A 16,757-nucleotide genomic window follows, 5' to 3' on the forward strand; every position below is an offset into this window, starting at 1 on the left:
CCTCTCTTCCCCTATGATCCTCTGCCTTGTTTCTCAGATTTCACATATCAGTGAGATAATACGATAATTGTCCTTCTCTGATTGACTTATTTCGATTAGCATAATACCCTCTAGTTCTATCCACATCGTTGCAAATGGTAAGATTTCTTTTTTTTGATGGCTGCGTAATACTCTATTGTGTGTGTGTGTGTGTGTGGGTATATATATATATACACCCCATCTTTATCCATTCATCTGTCGATGGCCATCTGGGCTCTTCCCATAGTTTGGCTATTGTGGACATTGCTGCTATAAATATTGGGGTGCAGGTGCCCCTTCAGATTACTACATTTGTACCTTTCGGGTAAATACCCAGTAGTGCAATTGTAACAGCATCTTCTTGAGGGCCCTTCTGCTAAGTCTCAGATAAAGCAGAAGTCTCTGTCTCTAAATAGGTTAACTAAAGTGCAATGTTAAATGTAAAGGCAGTTCCAAGTTTAGAGAAAGTTATAATTTATAGCTCTAAAGGAAGCTGATAGTCTGCTCTCTGAGAAATCACTTAACAGATTACTTTCTTTGCTTTGCTTTTTTTTTAACCACTTTATTGAGTTAAATTGGCACACAGTAAACTACATGTATTTAAAGAGGACAGTTTAGTAAGTCTTGGTATGTGCGTACCTGTGAAACCATCCCCACAGTCAAGACAATAATCCATCTCTCCTGGAAGTCTCCCTGCACCCCTGCCAACCCAGTTCTCAGGCCCTCCCCACCTTCATCGGTCCATAGGCAAACACTGCTTCCCATCACTACAGGTTTTCTTTTCTAGACTCCAGTTAGAGCAACGGAACCACACAGGATGCACTCTTGGCTTCTTTCACTCAGAGTAATGCTTTTGAGGTTTGTCCCTGTTGTGTATATCAGCAGTTCACTTCTTTTTATTGCTGAGTGGGGTTCTGTGGTTTGGATATATCACAATTTGTCCTTTTACCTGGTCATGGACATTTGAGTTGTTTCTCATTTTTAGCTCTCGTGAATAAAGCTTCTAGGAACTTTGGTATACAAGTCTCCATAAGGATATGTGCTTTGCTTTTTCTGTGGTAAATATGTAGGAATAGAATGGCTGGATCTTAGGGTAGATGTATGTTTAACCTTCAAGAAACCGCAAAACCTTTTCAGAGTGCTTCCCAGTGCTACATCCTTACCAGTACTTAGAAAATCAGTCTTGATCCTTGTAGAGGTGTGTGGCGATCTCTCATTGTGCTTTTGATTTGAGTTTCTGTAATGGCTGATGGTGTGGAATGTTATCCTCATGTGCTTTTTTGCTGTGTATCCTTGGTGAATATTCAAATATTTTGCTACTTTTTAAAAAGTTGAGTTACTTGCTTTCTTATTCCAGATTGGTTTCTAATATTACATTGACCTCTAGAGTCAGGCAGAAAGACTCATCACTGCAGCTTAGCTTCCTTTGTAATCCATCATTTCCCTATGTGCACAGCTATTTGTAATACAGTAATTTCAGAAAATGCGCACTTTTTACTGCGATCACATTTTGTCTTGCTTTTAACACACCTAAAGATTGTGTTAATAAATGAGCTGTTAGTCACATTTTGCTATCTAGAGTTGTCAAGTTAGTTCATTAATTAAACAATTAACAACTATCTATCAGACAGCAGAGGTAAGTTCCCTGTTCTCAAAGAGATGTATTAGGAGGAAGAGTTACATATATAAGCAAATGAATGCACTGAAATGTTCTGAGGGTTGTGATATATTTATCCCACATCTTCTACCTGAAAGGATTTAAGTACGTTCACTTGGTCATGTTTCTATTCACTGTTTATGCCCCTGTAAGAAAAGATGGCCTGTTTTTAAAAATAAATGAGAAAACTGGGAGAATGGCAAAAGCTGCTTTAAAATGAGATGAATGCACGCTAGAGTTGGCCACTTTCCCAGTTGTCCCCAAGTTAGCCATGAAAATGAGATGGGGGGGTACCTTATCCCATCCGTTCTGAACCCACCCACGAGGCCAGTAGAATTGAGCACTCTTAACAGCCTATCCTACCAAAAAAAAAGGAGTTGAAACTGGAGAGGGTGGAGGGCAGGGAGACCAGCTCATAGAGTCCATCTTAGGACTTTAGATTTGACCTTTCAGACCAGAGGGAGCCACTGGAGATTTTAAGTGGGAGTGTCTTCATGAGGTTTATATTTTAGAAAGATCATGGAACATGCCAGATTGAAGATGAATCAGACAGTTGGAGAGGGAGCTGGATGCAGCTGGTACAGTTAGACTGCTCCACACTTCACACTCCAGATGACAGCTCCGTGGTGAGGGTGGACAGGAAGGGTCGTGTGGTAGAGCCGGCAGAACTTGGAGACCAACTGGGTTACTCATTTGATCCGGCAGATACTTATCAACACCTGTTTGCCTGGCACTGTTTGGTATGGGGAGAAAAAGATTAAAAAAAAAAAAAGATATGCTTCGAACCCTCTTGCAGCTTCGAGTCTTGTGGAGAATGGGCGGAAACATCAGTGACGATGCTGTGTGTGTCAGAACTGACTGGGATGGTTACTGTGAAGGAAAGGAACACGGTCTCATGAGTGCATAGAACAGAAGAACTGGAACCAGGCTGCAGTGAGCGAAGGCATCCCAAGTGATGCTGAATCAGGGTCCGAAGGATGGAGAGAAGGCAGCTAGGCCAGTTAGGGTTAGGCCAGGGAAAGTAGAGAGAGGACTCACGGGCTTCCACATTCGCAGGGAAGAGCATTTGCAAAGGCTGGCTGGCCTGTGTGGCATTCTCCAGGAACTAAACAAACAAAAAGTTGGCGTAGCAGGTGAGTTGTCAGCAAGGGGGAGAGTGGTGTCAGTGAGGCTAAGGTAGGTGGGGACCTAGTGTGCACGGGGCATGTAGAGGTGGAATATTCCTTTTTTTTTCCCTAAGATTGTATTTATTTGACAGAGCAAGAGCACACAAGCAGGGCGGGCAGCAGAGGGAGAGGGAGAAACAGGCTCCCCGCTGAGCAGGGAGCCCAACACAGGGCTTGATCCCAGGACTCTGGGATCATGACCTGAGCTGAAGGCAGACACTTAACCATCTGAGCCACCCAGGCACCCCTGGAATATTCCTTTTCAAAATCAGATTGCAACATGGCCGATTTCCCTCCCCTTCCCCCCCATCCCGCTTGGACTAAATGTTGGCATAGTCTAACTCAGGCTCCCTCTTCTGGCAGGCTCTAGGATTCTGCACTTTTGGAGGACAAACATCCCAGGATTATTGCTGGTCCACGATTTTTACATTTATTAAAGAAAACACACACACAGTCCTACCACACAGGGCAGTATGCATGCCCTGAGAGAACACATTTCAGACATGATTCCACTTAAACCCTCTGTGTTTCATGAGATTTAGGATTTGCTGTTTTTCAAGAGCTTGTTCAGTTATGGATGATTGAGCATAGAAAGAGACGAGGTTAGGCTGGAGGGGAGAAAGCTGAGAAGCTGTGCACTCAGTGGACTCTGTTCACCCTCCATGTCTGTCCAGTGTGCCTCGTTCGGGGAGTATTTCTAGTTAATGTTACATATTGAAAAGATGATAGAAAAGCCAATAGGTATTAGTGCTGTATTTGTTACTTGGCTTTAACATATGCTGTTATCAAAAGTATCTATTTTGATCTTCTAAATCTTTCCGGCTGTTGCTTAAAAGAACTTAGAAATATTTGCCTATATGATAAATAGTATATTTTTTTAAAGTAGAAGAATCCAAGGCCCAAAACAAAGTAATCTTCTAATAAAATGATTCTTACTGTTAGTAGTCATTATTAAAGTAAATTTACTTTAACATTCATATTATACAGTCTGATGTACTAAGAGTAGCATTTAATTTAATTTCATGCTTTTTAGAGAGGTAACTGTAGTACATTAGAATAGAAAATATCTCTGAACAGCATTCTCTCATTAGCAACAGGCACTAAGATAATGTAGTTAGTAGTTAATGAGTTTGTGCTCATTTTGAGTTGAGCTCCCTAAGTTGCCATGGTGACAGATCAGCCAGAAGCCGTCAACAGAACACACAGAAGGCCACTGCTTGGTACCCCATGGGGACTGCCAATAAACACGGCAGATGGACCCTCCCGCACATAGCTGTCTTCCCCTCGCCTCTTGTTGTTTGTTCTAAGGAGCTTCTCACTATAGTGTTGGCTGCTGTGTAGGTTGCAGAAGAGATTGTAATAATGAAAATCTTCCTTGGAATCACAGATTATTTTAGCCCAGGAAAATAGTTCTCTTTTATAATTGTTTAAGTGAGTGTAAATTTTAAAGTTTAAGAAACTGAATCTTTGAGTATATATTCTGAAATAGCTAGAATTAATGCTTGATTTTTTAATATTTTTCTGTCATTGGGTGGTATCTGTACAGAAGAGAAATTCTATGTTTTATCATACAAAAACTTCTATTTCTTAACTTCTAAGATGCCACCAGTTAAAGAACATTGTTCTGATGTCTTACCTACTGATGCAGTTGGAGGGCCCATGAGGAAACTGTTAAATTTATACACTAATTATAAGATGCATGCAAATTTCAGAAATAAGACATGTTAACATGTCCCTCTAGGTTGGCATTTATCTATAAAGGAGTACTTTAAAATATACCGTTGCATGCCTATAGCTGTCAGTGTGCTTTAGGCTTGTTGTGGTAGCCTGTGAGATTCTGGGGGAGCATGTGTAAGGAAGTCCCATTAGGGTAGCCTGTGAGATTCTGGGGGGGCATGTGTAAGGAAGTCCCATTAGGGTAGCCTGTGAGATTCTGGGGGGGCATGTGTAAGGAAGTCCCATTACGGTAGCCTGTGAGATTCTGGGCGGGGCATGTGTAAGGAAGTCCCATTACGGTAGCCTGTGAGATTCTGGGGGGGCATGTGTAAGGAAGTCCCATTACGGTAGCCTGTGAGATTCGGGGGGGGCATGTGTAAGGAAGTCCCATTACGGTAGCCTGTGAGATTCTGGGGGGCATGTGTAAGGAAGTCCCATTACGGTAGCCCGTGAGATTCTGGCGGGGGGCATGTGTAAGGAAGTCCCATTACGGTAGCCCGTGAGATTCTGGTGGGGGGCATGTGTAAGGAAGTCCCATTATGGTAGCCCATGAGATTCTGGGGAGGCATGTGTAAGGAAGTTCCATTACGGTAGCCCGTGAGATTCTGGGGTGGGGGGGGGCATGTGTAAGGAAGTCCCATTACGGTGAATGCCATTACAAGGAAACCATTGTTGAATATCTAGGTCATGACCACACACCATGATGTTGTCTAGGTGAGTGAAAGAGCTGAATATACTACTTGCTAAAAAAGGATCTGTGCTCTTAATCAGAGTTTAGTTGAAGTGTATAGAAACCACTCTAGCTTTTTTTAAGTACAGGGAATTGAGTGCTTTATAACACCATTGCGAGGCCAGAGGGAGGGGGCACACCCTAGGCTGGGCCTCTAGAAATGATTCCCTACAGAGTCATCCCAAAGAGCTTCTCCCTGGGAAAGAATCAGGAGGCCTCACAGGCACTGTTGACTTCAAGTGCACGGTGTCACCGCTGCAGGGCAGTGATCGGGAAGCTGCCGCCAGCACTGTCTCTCACCGCCACTAAGGCAATGATTGGGAACTAGGACCCTGCCCAGAAACATCCACCATTTCCAGGGCTATGACTTACAGTCAGTGCTCGGGTAGCAGACAGAGGGCAGCGAGGTCACTGCCTGCCAGATCGCATGAGTACGTGTGTCTGCTTGGGGTCTGATCCACAACTGAGGCCTCCTTGCAGCTAGGAACCAGACCCCTGTCAGTCCTGCCCCTGGTGTGCCTGTTGGGGAGTGGGGGGCAGGGAGAGACAGCTTCGACTACTGCTCTGGACCATTTTTAAAAATGATGGAATGGATGACTGCTCATTAACTTTTGTATAGTGTTTGACACTTCCCGGACGGTAGAAATGTGAGACCCAAATTAAATGGGGAGGTTTAGGGCCAGACAAGAGATGTAATCCCCCAGTCCTGCGTACCTCTGTCGGTGTCCATGCTAAGTCACCACGATGCTCCTGTCAGGAGTCTCTGCCTACCTGCCTCCCTTCTTTAGTTAGTTCACTAATTGCAGTCCATGTCATGTGACTTTGAGTTTTTGTTCATCAGCCTAAAATCCTTCCCATTGCTTCCCAGAGGGAAGAGGAGTGAGGAGGATTATTAAGACTGGCCAAGACTTGACCAAACTTCAGTCAGGCTCCTAGACCGTCTCCTAGGCCCGTCCATGCGCTTCCTTATAAAATCCAGTTTTAGCAAGAACCCTGCTAAGTCAGCTTCACCAGAAGCCCCCTCTGCTTCCCGGATGTCTGACCAGGTTCCTCATCCTCCAGTGGCCCCTGGGTGATGCCTCACACCCTGGCTGGCCTTCAGCGAGGATCCCGCTAGGTCAGTTTAGCCAGAAGCCCCCTTACCCTCTACGTTTCCTCTTAGTGATTTTCCATTCACTGCTCCGCTCCCGTGCTCCCTGGCTATAAATTCCTGCCTGTCCCCGCTGCGCTCGGAGTCGAGCCCAATCTCTCTCCCCCACTGTAAATCCCAGCACACGGTCCCTCCGCCCATCAGCCCATCGTGAGGGTCCTGGAGGGAGCTGCCTCACCATCCTTAAGTGTCCTTGCACATTTTTTCTTTACCATAATAAACACTTATAGTGCACTTATTATGTGCTAGATACTGTTCTGAACAGTTCTTTACATATATTAACATTGACTCCTCAAGGTACTCTTACCCCCGTTTTTCCCCCCATTTACCCACATTTTACAGATGGCACAACTGAGTGACAGAGAGGTTAAGTAACTTACCCAGGGTCACCAGCCAGTAAGGGGCAGAGCTGAAATTTAAACCCCAAGTCCGTACCCACAGCCACTACACTGCATCTCTAGAGGTGCTTGGGAATGATAAAGCTCAGGTTGCTCGTGGGGAGAATTTCTTGAGTATACAGTCAGGGAGGGATGGGAAGATGGGGCTTTGGTGGAATCGGTGACATTTTATGTCTAAGCTGGAGATTGGGTACATGAAGGTTTGTTGATTATTTAGAATTTATGCCTTTTGTACGTCTTAAGTATTTCCGAGTAAGTTTTTCTTTAAGATTTTATTTATTTGAGAGAGAGAGAGCGCATGCATGCACACAAGCAGGGGGAGTGACAGGCAGAGGGAGCCCGATACAGGGCTTGATCCCAAGACCCTGGGATCACGGCCTGAGCCAAAGGCAGACACTTAACAGACTGAGCCACCTAGGCGCCCTTCCAAATAAATTTTGAAAGAAAAGAATGTCATGGTAGTATGACTTGGGTAATAAGATGGAAATGTCTTGGTACACTGGGCACCTCTGCTCCCTGCTCTATTAAGTCCCTGGTGAGGAAGGGAAGGTGGACCTTGATGGGAACCTAACATCCCAAGGGTGTCCCCACAGGATTTGTGGAGTGGAGCAGCACTGGGGGCCGTGGCTACCATGTTGTTTCCTTTACCTGTGAAGGTGACAGGGGGCACACAGACAGGACCCCCTGGCTCTAGAGCCTGCACAGACAGGCTGTTGATCAAGGTCAGCTGCTTGTTGAGTTTAAAGAGCAGTGAAACAGTATGTCAGCTCTCCATGAACTTGTAATCAGAGGAGCCTGGTCCTGGAGAATTTCTCCCCGAAACCAGAGGCTCCAGACTCCTCTGTGCTACAGCCAGAACAGGAACACCCTGGGGGCTCTCCCAGCTGTTGGCCACCAGGTAGATTCCAAACCCCTTACAGAGCCTACGCCTGCCTCTCCAGCCTCAGGCCTAGCCGCTCTCCCTTGAGGCACCAGACTCCAGCCACAGTGGCATGGTTTCAGCCCTTGACAGCACGAAAGCTCCTTCTCAGGTCAGGACCTTCCCCACACTGTGCCAGCTGGCGGGCGTGAGCTCGCGTAGCCCACACATGCACACGAGCTCGGGCGTGCATGCACACACGCTTCACCTGAGCAGCGGTTCTCCAGGCCCAGCCTCATTGTCACCTACTCACCAGAATTAGCTTCTTTGGCCCACTGTTACTCTTGTCATGCTTACCACAGCAAGTACTTGTGTATTTGTGGAGTCATAATCTCTTACTAGATTATCAACTACAAGGACAGGAACCATATGTTTTCCACAGTATACCCAGGGTCTGGCACAAAAATCCATTAAACATGACCTAAATACATAAATATAGAGAGGGTACATGAGGGTACAGACACACTCTGGGCGGTAAAAAGAATGCTAGACAGAGAGAGCCAGCAGACAGCGATTTGAGCCCTGACCCCCTGTGCCCCGTGCCCCTGGTGTTCCAGAGCACCTGACCTCTGCAGTTGCGTATCTCACCACGCGGCCTTTTCTTTCCTTCTTGCCCTGCTGAGATGTGAGCTCCACGGGCGGGAGTCTGCCTTTTCTGTTCTCGGGCATTGCCCCAGTGCCCAGAACAGTGGCTGGCTCTAGAAGGGCTTAGTGTGTGCAGGCGAGGGACCGCCTCTGCCTCTGTAGGAGGGAGCTGGCTGGTATCAGGGTTTCAAAGGTGTAGGAGAAGTTTCCGGCAGTTCAAATAAGGGAATTTTGGCATACCATGTTAGATTATCAGAGGGCTGCTTGGCAGCAGTGGGGGCTTAGAGCAGCATTGGTGGACGGTAGGTCTCCTCGTTCCTTGAGCCTGCAGCGTCAGGCGGTCTGCAGACCATACCGGAGGTTGGGATGGTGCAAAGGTGTGGGTGGCAGAGGGAAAGGCCAGGGCCCCAGGGGGTGCCGGGTGGGGGAACTGAAGCTCAGACACTGAGACGTGTTGACAGGCGGGATAAAACTTAAGGAGGCTGGGTCAACAAGGGAAGTACCTGCTCTTGGTCTCCTTGTCAAAGTTTGAAGAGGAGCTCCTTCTAAATCTGCCCTCCAGAGCCCCGAAAGGCCAGTTTGAACTTCCTGCCCACACCATAGCCTGCTGTTTGGGGAGAGCAGTAGTAGGAATTTAGAAGCTCTGTGGGCCCTGTTGTGACAGTGCCCTCTGAAAATTTTAACTGAAAGCAGAAAATTGTTTTAAAGAAGCCTTGGTTTCTCAGAGGATGGTGTCATATCTGCCTGTTCCCCAGCAGGTGTCGCTATCATTTGGTAGTTTACTGGGGAGAGGAGAAATCTGGGAGAGTTGGCCCACACACCGGTAAGCTGGCTGCTGTCTTCATGTTCTCAGAGTCAGTGACTTGTTGACGGTCCCTAAATAAAATCAAGCTGAAATTCTCACAGCCTGTGTTCCGCTGCTCTATTAAAACAGTGATGTGTAGGATAGACTCGTCTTTGAGCCTCTGTTGTTGAGGGATAGGCTCAGACGCAGGTGAGTTTGAGAAGAGCAGTGTCATGATGACTTGGATACCCTACTCTTTCTTTGGGCGGTGAGAGATCGAGTAATTTGTATCTGAAGAGAGTAGATGGCTGGTCAGAAACTGCCCATTTGGTTTATCTATATTATACGAACAGATCAAATTTTGAGATCCTCCACTTACCAATTGAGATTATGTGAGTTAGCTGCTAGTTTTCAAAGATCTGAAACATACTGGTTTACACCAGAGAAGCTTTATCACTCTCTCATAACCAAAGAGTCTCACCAGGGTCAGAATTCTTGGTTCCTTCTACCTCATCACTCTGCTATGTGAGGCTTCTCTTCCCTTTCCTTCAAACTTTTCCTACAAAGGACCAGGTAGCAACTGTTAGACTTTGCTGGCCTTGTCTGGTCTCTGTCACATATTCCTCATTGTTCTTTCCCCACCTTTCAAAAATGTGAGAAACACTTAGTTCACCGGCTGGCTCCTGCCCTATGCAGCCCTCTCCCTTTCAGAGGGGAGACTGGTTTGGGATTCTTTGACTCTTAAAATGAGGCTATAAAAGTGACCACATATCATGTAGTGCAGACAACATGAGGAAAATGGAGTATTCCATATTCAGATATCTTAGGATTGGTGCTTTATATTCAAAACTAGTTACCTATTGATAACATTCATTTATTATACTTCTTTAAAACCAGTGACTGAGGGGCGCCTGGGTGGCTCAGTTGGTTAAACCGCTGCCTTCAGCTCAGGTCATGATCCCAGGGTCCTGGGATCGAGCCCCACATCGGGCTCCCTGCTCATGCAGGAAGCCTGCTTCTCCCCCTGCCTGCCGCTCCCCCTGCTTGTGCTCTCTCCCTCTCTCTCTCTTGTGTGTCAAATAAATAAAATCTTTAAAAAAAACCCGAGCAACTGATAGCATTCATTTATTATATTAGCCTTCTTCATTTCTGTAGCACGAACTCCTTTTCCCCTAAATATTTTGAAGAGAAACAGCCCTGCTTTTGTCTTCTGATTTTTTTGAGAAGATGACAGCAGTGTAGTGGAAGAGCGTGGGCTGGCGCTCAGAGACGAGGCTGCCGGTGCACCTTGGTCAGCTCACGTGGGCCGTGGGGGTCTGTGCGGAGGAGGGCAGGGCAGGGTGATTTCTTAGGTCCTTGCCAGTTGTTGCCATCGGGTTTTGAGTCCAGGCCGGTTTTCTGCATTTCCATTCTTTGAAAAGGCTGGGTGACAGACGGAAGTACTTGACTCTGATGGTCGCTGGCCTCCAGGGTCAGTTACTACAAAAGAAAGGAGGGTTTTCCCCAGCAAGGGTAGGTGGAGCTCTGTAGCTTACTGATAGTTCTCTTTCCTCGTTCTGTCCCTCTTGCTTCTCTTCCTCTTCCTCCTTTTCTTCCACGGCTGCTTCTTTTGAATTTTGTAGTAAAAGAACCAATTGTGTTCATATTCTGAGCTTCCTAAGAAGCAGTGGCTGGGTCTAGAGTAAAACCTTTGGGCCAGATATATTAAAATGTGTAATAAAGCAAAATGATATCATGCTGATCACATATTTTTATTTAAAAAAAATACTTCATTTAGAGAGAGTATGAGCTGGGGGAGGGGCAGAAGAAGAGGGAGAGAGAGAATCACAGACAGATTCCGCGCTAAGCACAGAGACTGACTTGGGGCTCGATCCCGTGACCCCAAGATCATGACCAGACCCGAAATCAAGAGTCGGAGCCTTAACTGACTGAGCCACTCAGGTGTCCCCATGCTAATCACATATTTTTAAATAAATTTAGTGGTGGTATTTTCCAGACAGATGTACTTCTGCCGTGCTCTCAATTTCATTTGCGAAGTGATAATGGAAAGTTGCTATTGAGAGAGATACAGCAAGTTTGCTTTAATTCATAGATTTGGGTTTCTTAATCAAAGTATAATTAGTGTTCTATTAGTTTTCAGGTGTACAGTCTGGTGATTACCCCGTGCTCATCACGCTCAGTGCACTCCTAATCCCTTTCACATGTCTCACCCATCCCCCAGCCCTCTCCCCTCCGGGAACCTCCAGTTTGTGTTCTGTATTTAAGAGTCTGTTTTTTTGTCTCTTTATTTTCTTTATTTGCTCATTCGTTTTGTTTCTTAAATTCCACATATGAGTGAAATCATATGGTATTTGTCTTTGACTGACTGCTTTCACTTAGCATTATACCCTCTAGGTCCATCCACGTTGTCACAAATGGCAAGATCTCATTCTTTACTGTGGCCGAGTAATATTCCAGTGTTGTGTGTGTGTGTGTGTGTGTGTGTGTGTGTGTGTGTGTGTACCACATCATCTTTATCTGTTCGTTTATCAGTGAACACTTGGGCTGCTTCCATATCTTGGCTGTTGTAAATAATGCTGCAGTAAACATAGGGGTTCATATATCTTTCCAAGTTAGTGTTTCCATTTTCTTTGGGTAAATCCCAGTAGTGGAATTACTGGATCGTATGGTCATTCTATTTTTATTTATTTATTTTTTTAGAGAGAGGGAGAAAGGGGAGGGAGAGAGAGAATCTTAAGCAGACTCTATGCCCATGCAGAGTCCGACATGGGGGTCCATCTCACCGCCCTGATATCCTGACCTGAAATCAAGAGTCAGACGCTTAACTGACGGAGACACCCAAGTGCCCCTATTTTTAATTTTTTGAGGAACATCCATACTCTTTTACACAGTGGCTGCACCAGTTTGCATTCCCACCAACAGTGCACGAGAGTTCCTAATAGACTTTTTTTTTAGAGCAGTTTTTGGTTTATGGAAAGACTGCGCAGAAAGTATAGAGTCCCCACAATACTTCCTCTCCCCACCCCTAACACATCCTCAGTTTCTCCCATTATGAACTTGAGCCTTGGTGTGGTGCATTTGTTGCAATCAATGAACCAATATTGATACATTATTATTAACTAAAGTCCACAGTTTACATTTGAGTTAACTTTGTATTATGCAGTTCTAATGGGTTTTGACAAATGCTAATGCCAGATATCCACAATTGAAGTATCATACCTATTTACTGTCCTGAACATCCCCTGTGCTGTACCTCATGGTTTTACTGTCTCCATAGTTTTGCCTTTTCCACAATGTTCTATAGTAGGAATCATAGACTATGAAGCCTTTTCAGACTGGCTTCTTTTACTTAGCAGTAGGCGTGTAAGATTCCTTCATTTCTTGTCAGGACTTGATAGCTCATTTCTTTTAAATGTGAATTTTCCGTTGTACAGATGTACCAGTTCCTTTATCCATCACCTATAGAAGGACATCTCAGTTGCTTCCCATTTTGGGCAACTAGGAATAAAACTGTTCTAAACACTCCTGTGAAGGTTTGTGTAGATAGAAGTTTTCAACTCATTGGGGTAAATACTTAAGAACTTCTGCTATTTTAATTAGCTAAAGGCCAGTGTCAGAAAAAAATACATTGGAAAGCCCCTATGTTTAAAAATCAACCTATAATAGGTTTTATAGGTTTGTTTTTGGTTTTTTTTTTTAAAGGAAAGGTAGAATGGATGTTCATTTCCTTTGCCTTTGAGTTGAAGGTGAATAACCATCAAATCTAAGTAAATTATAAAAAATGTTCCAGGTCTGAGGCAAGGCCAGGGAAATTGGAGCAGAGAGAGGCAGAACATGGGTAAGAGAAACTCTGCACTAGGAAGGGATAGTCACCACAGAACTAAAACCGCGTGCCACAGCCTTTGTTCTTTCCTTAGAAAATCCTAGGTATTCAGAGTTGGAAGGAACCTGAGGGAGTCAGCCATTGATTGTGAGATCATATACCATATACCATATCATACACCATATACCATCCATCATATTCTTATACCAAGAAAGAAAAAGCACTGCCAGTTGACTGACGTGTCATCAGTGGTAGGACAGATCCTGATGTAAATGCTACTAACATATGAAGAAATGTAAGTCTTAGAACTGGTAAAATACACTATTCACCACAGATGGAGTAACAGGCATGGGACAAAGAACAGTATGATGCTCACGTATTTGGAGTGGCAGAAACTTGAAGGTTTTGCCTAATGGCTTTTATTCCTTCTGGAAAGTAAAGTCGGAGTTCATCTTCTGAGGAGGAGGAGCTAAAGGGAGGCCTTAGCAGCTCCAGAGTGGAAGGTCTTTGAGTGAGTCATTGACAGTAGTGGAACCCAGCAGACCCAAGAAATGGTAGAATGGCCGGGAAGCACTGAGGGTGCCCTGGGTTAGGGACACAAACTCATAGTGATACCAGACTACATGGCTGTGATCTGAGTCAGGAGTGGAGAGAGTGGACAGTGGCACAGTGGCTTCATCTAGGATTAAGGGTTTGCTGGGCAGGGCGACAGAAGAACAGTGGGCAGAGGCCTTGCAGACGCAGACTGTGAGATAGTACAGGGCCATAGGCGCGTGGCAGAGCCCATGCTGGAAGATGAGAAATGCAGGCCATGCGAAATGGGTAATGTAAAGGCTAACAGTAACATTTTGTGTTCCCCCCAGGATTGACTGGAAATACGTTTATAATGTTACTTACACTTCTTAGATAGACACCGAAAACTAGGTATAAACTCATTTTGCATAAAGACATTTACAAATTAAGTAGGAAAAAAACATTTTTTCAAAGAACAAGGTAGGGGCACCTGGGTGGCACAGTTGATTGAGCAGTCAACTCTTGGTTTTGGCTCAGGTCGTGATCTCAGAGTTGTGGGATCAAGCCCTGCATTGGGTTCCATACTCAGTGCGGAGTCTGCTTGAGATTCTCTCTCCCTCTCCCCCACCCCCACCGCCTCAAATAACTCAATCAATCCTTTCGGGGCGCCTGGGTGGTTCAGTCAGTTAAGCATCTGCCTTTGGCTCAGGTCATGATCTCAGGGTCCTGGGATCAAGCCCTGCATCGGGCTCCCTGCTGAGCTTCTTTCTCTCCCTCTGACACCACCGCCCCCTGCTCATGTGCTCTCTCTCAAATAAATAAAATCTTTTTTTAAAAAAAGGTAAATGTTACGTCCTGGTTGTTCATGTTTCAAGTTCAAGATGGGAACGACTTGAGGCTTAAATTCTTTGCATTTCATCTGTCTGTGCTCCCTTAGGAACGCGGGGTTACTACGCAAATGAGCCTCGCATTTGGCATGCTTATTAGTAAAAATACAGCCCTATCAGGGCTACCACTCAGCTCCCCTGCACCTTCTTTCTGTTGAAATTACTGTGGAACTTTTGTTTATGCAACACTCAGATGGCATTGTGGCTTTCACTTAATTCAAGTGCATCATTTGCAAGTTAGCCCACCTGTATTCTCTTCCAGCCGATCTGTCATAGAGTGTGGTGGTGCTGTAGATGGCATCGCCACAAATGCTTTAATTGGATAACACAGAATGCATGTGTGTGTGTGTGTATTGTCATCAGAATTAAAACAAAAATATATATAAATTGATGGGCATCTAAGATCCCTTAATTTGAGAAAACACTGGCCAAGAGCAGTGGTTCTCAAAGTGTGGTCCGGGGACTGCCAGCATCATCAGGTCAGTCACCTGGGAACTTGTTGAGTCGAGTCTGATGTAAGCCAAAGTGTGAACTGCTGTGAACTGCTGCTCTACCCTAACTGAATCACCCATTTTACAGATGAGGAAACTGTGGCCCAAAACCTGCTGCTCAGAATTGCAGTTAGTTTCTATGAAAACTGGGTCTCAAACCTGAACCTCTGGGCTTTAATCCATTTCTGTTTCCAAAGCACTACATTGTCATTTCTTTCTCAGTTTTTATTTTGTTTTCTTTGGGTGGGGTTGGATTTTAAAGAGTGTTCCTAAAGTTTTGGGTTCTTGTCATTTTGTTCCTTATAGTGCCAGAACCTACTAAGACCTGTTCAAGCCAGCCCCAACCTGCCGGTACCAGTACCAGCACTTGCACCAGCACTCTGTCCAGCAGCAGCAATGGCAAACGCGCATCTGCCAGCAGCCAGCAGCCAGCTGCGTCCCGTTACCTGCCTCGTGAGGTGCCTCCACGCTTCCGCCAGCAAGAACAGAAGCAGCTGTTAAAGAGAGGCCAGCCATTGCCTGCAGGGGCTCTGGCCAGTGTGAGCCCGACCCAGGGTGCTGGGCCTGCAGGGGTAAGCCCTCCTCCCCTCCCTGGAGCCGGCGCACAGCAGCATCCCAGTAAGCTCCAACCAGGTAAAAATACATAGAATGAGGCATTCCTTTTATCAGAACCGGTGTGCTATTTTCAACTTTGCTGTACAGTGATACAAATAGACATATTTTGGTCCATATTCACTATATGCATATAATGAAGTGAGCTAGCTAGCTAGAAGGTGGATAGATTCATTTCAGTTAAATTTTATTTTATTTTTTTAAGATTTTATTTGAGGGCGCCTGGGTCGCTCAGTTCGTTAAGCGACTGCCTTCGGCTCAGGTCATGATCCTGGAGTCCCGGGATCGAGTCCCACATCGGGCTCCCTGCCCAGCAGGGAGTCTGCTTCTCCCTCTGACCCTCTTCCCTCTCGTGCTCTCTATCTCTCATTCTCTTCAAATAAATAAATAAAATCTTTAAAAAAAAAAAAAGATTTTATTTGAGAGAGAGAGCGAGCGCACGAACGGGGGGTGGGTGCAGAGGGAGAGGGAAAAGCAGGCTCCCCATTAAGCAGGGAGCCTGATGCGGGGCTTCATCCCAGGACTCCAAGATCATGACCTGAGCCGAAGGCAGATGCTTAACTGACTGAGCCATGCAGGTGCCCCTCAATTGAATTTTAAAATTCAGTTCTGTTTCCTCCTACTTCTGTATATTATTTCTCATCGGTTTTCCGATGGGATTAGCTCCTTCAGCTAAGTTTGTTTCTCACCAGAAACTAGAGGTCTGCACAAGCGTACATGTGCATCTCTCAAGGCAGATGCCATAGAATCCTGTGGTGACAACTCTTAATGAAACCTTCCTGCCCATTTCCGAGGCCGGCCCGTGACTGTGCCTGCACTCTCTGCGGGGAGGTCACGGCGTTTGATCGGGAGTGGGTGCTTCTGTCAGTTGTTCAGCCAAACCTGCCAGGTCTCTTGCTCAGCCCCTGCGTGTCTGGGGTTCTGAGCCCCCTGCTTCTTGCTGGCATCCTTGCCTGCCGTTGGACACCAGCTTTCTCTTGACCCCTGAGAGACATCCCCATCTGTCCCTTTGCTTTACCAAAGTGTTAGAGAAATTTTTGGAAGAGAGCAGAGTACATGTGTTCTGCTGCTGTGTTTCCCTGTTATTTTCTTAAATCGTTCCATTTCGAATGATTTCACGATCAGCATTGGTGCTGGTATGGACAACGTATTTGCTGATGGTAGTGAGACTCAGGCCTCAGAAGCAAGGAGGCTTCTTACATTAGATCGGAATCTAAGAGAAACCTGCCACAAGTTATATTAATACTTCTTTCATGTGCTGCTTTCTAACATAGAGGATAATTCCAACATGGCTTAAGAGTTGGGATT

The 16,757-nt window shown here is 45.5% G+C and overlaps 1 protein-coding gene across 5 annotated transcripts in view; it reads left to right on the forward strand.

Annotated features, from left to right (window-relative positions):
* The window catches only part of TNRC6C (trinucleotide repeat containing adaptor 6C), a 100,293-nt gene that overhangs the window by 5,880 nt on the left and 77,656 nt on the right, over positions 1–16,757 (forward strand). For all 5 annotated transcript variants that reach the window (XM_027625524.2, XM_027625525.2, XM_027625526.2 and 2 more), the window contains exon 3: positions 15,144–15,470. The gene's annotated coding sequence lies outside the window, so the exon portion shown is untranslated. The remainder of the gene's footprint in view (positions 1–15,143; positions 15,471–16,757) is intronic.

Source organism: Zalophus californianus, chromosome 16 (genome assembly GCF_009762305.2).
Source record: "Zalophus californianus isolate mZalCal1 chromosome 16, mZalCal1.pri.v2, whole genome shotgun sequence".
NCBI lineage: Eukaryota > Metazoa > Chordata > Mammalia > Carnivora > Otariidae > Zalophus > Zalophus californianus.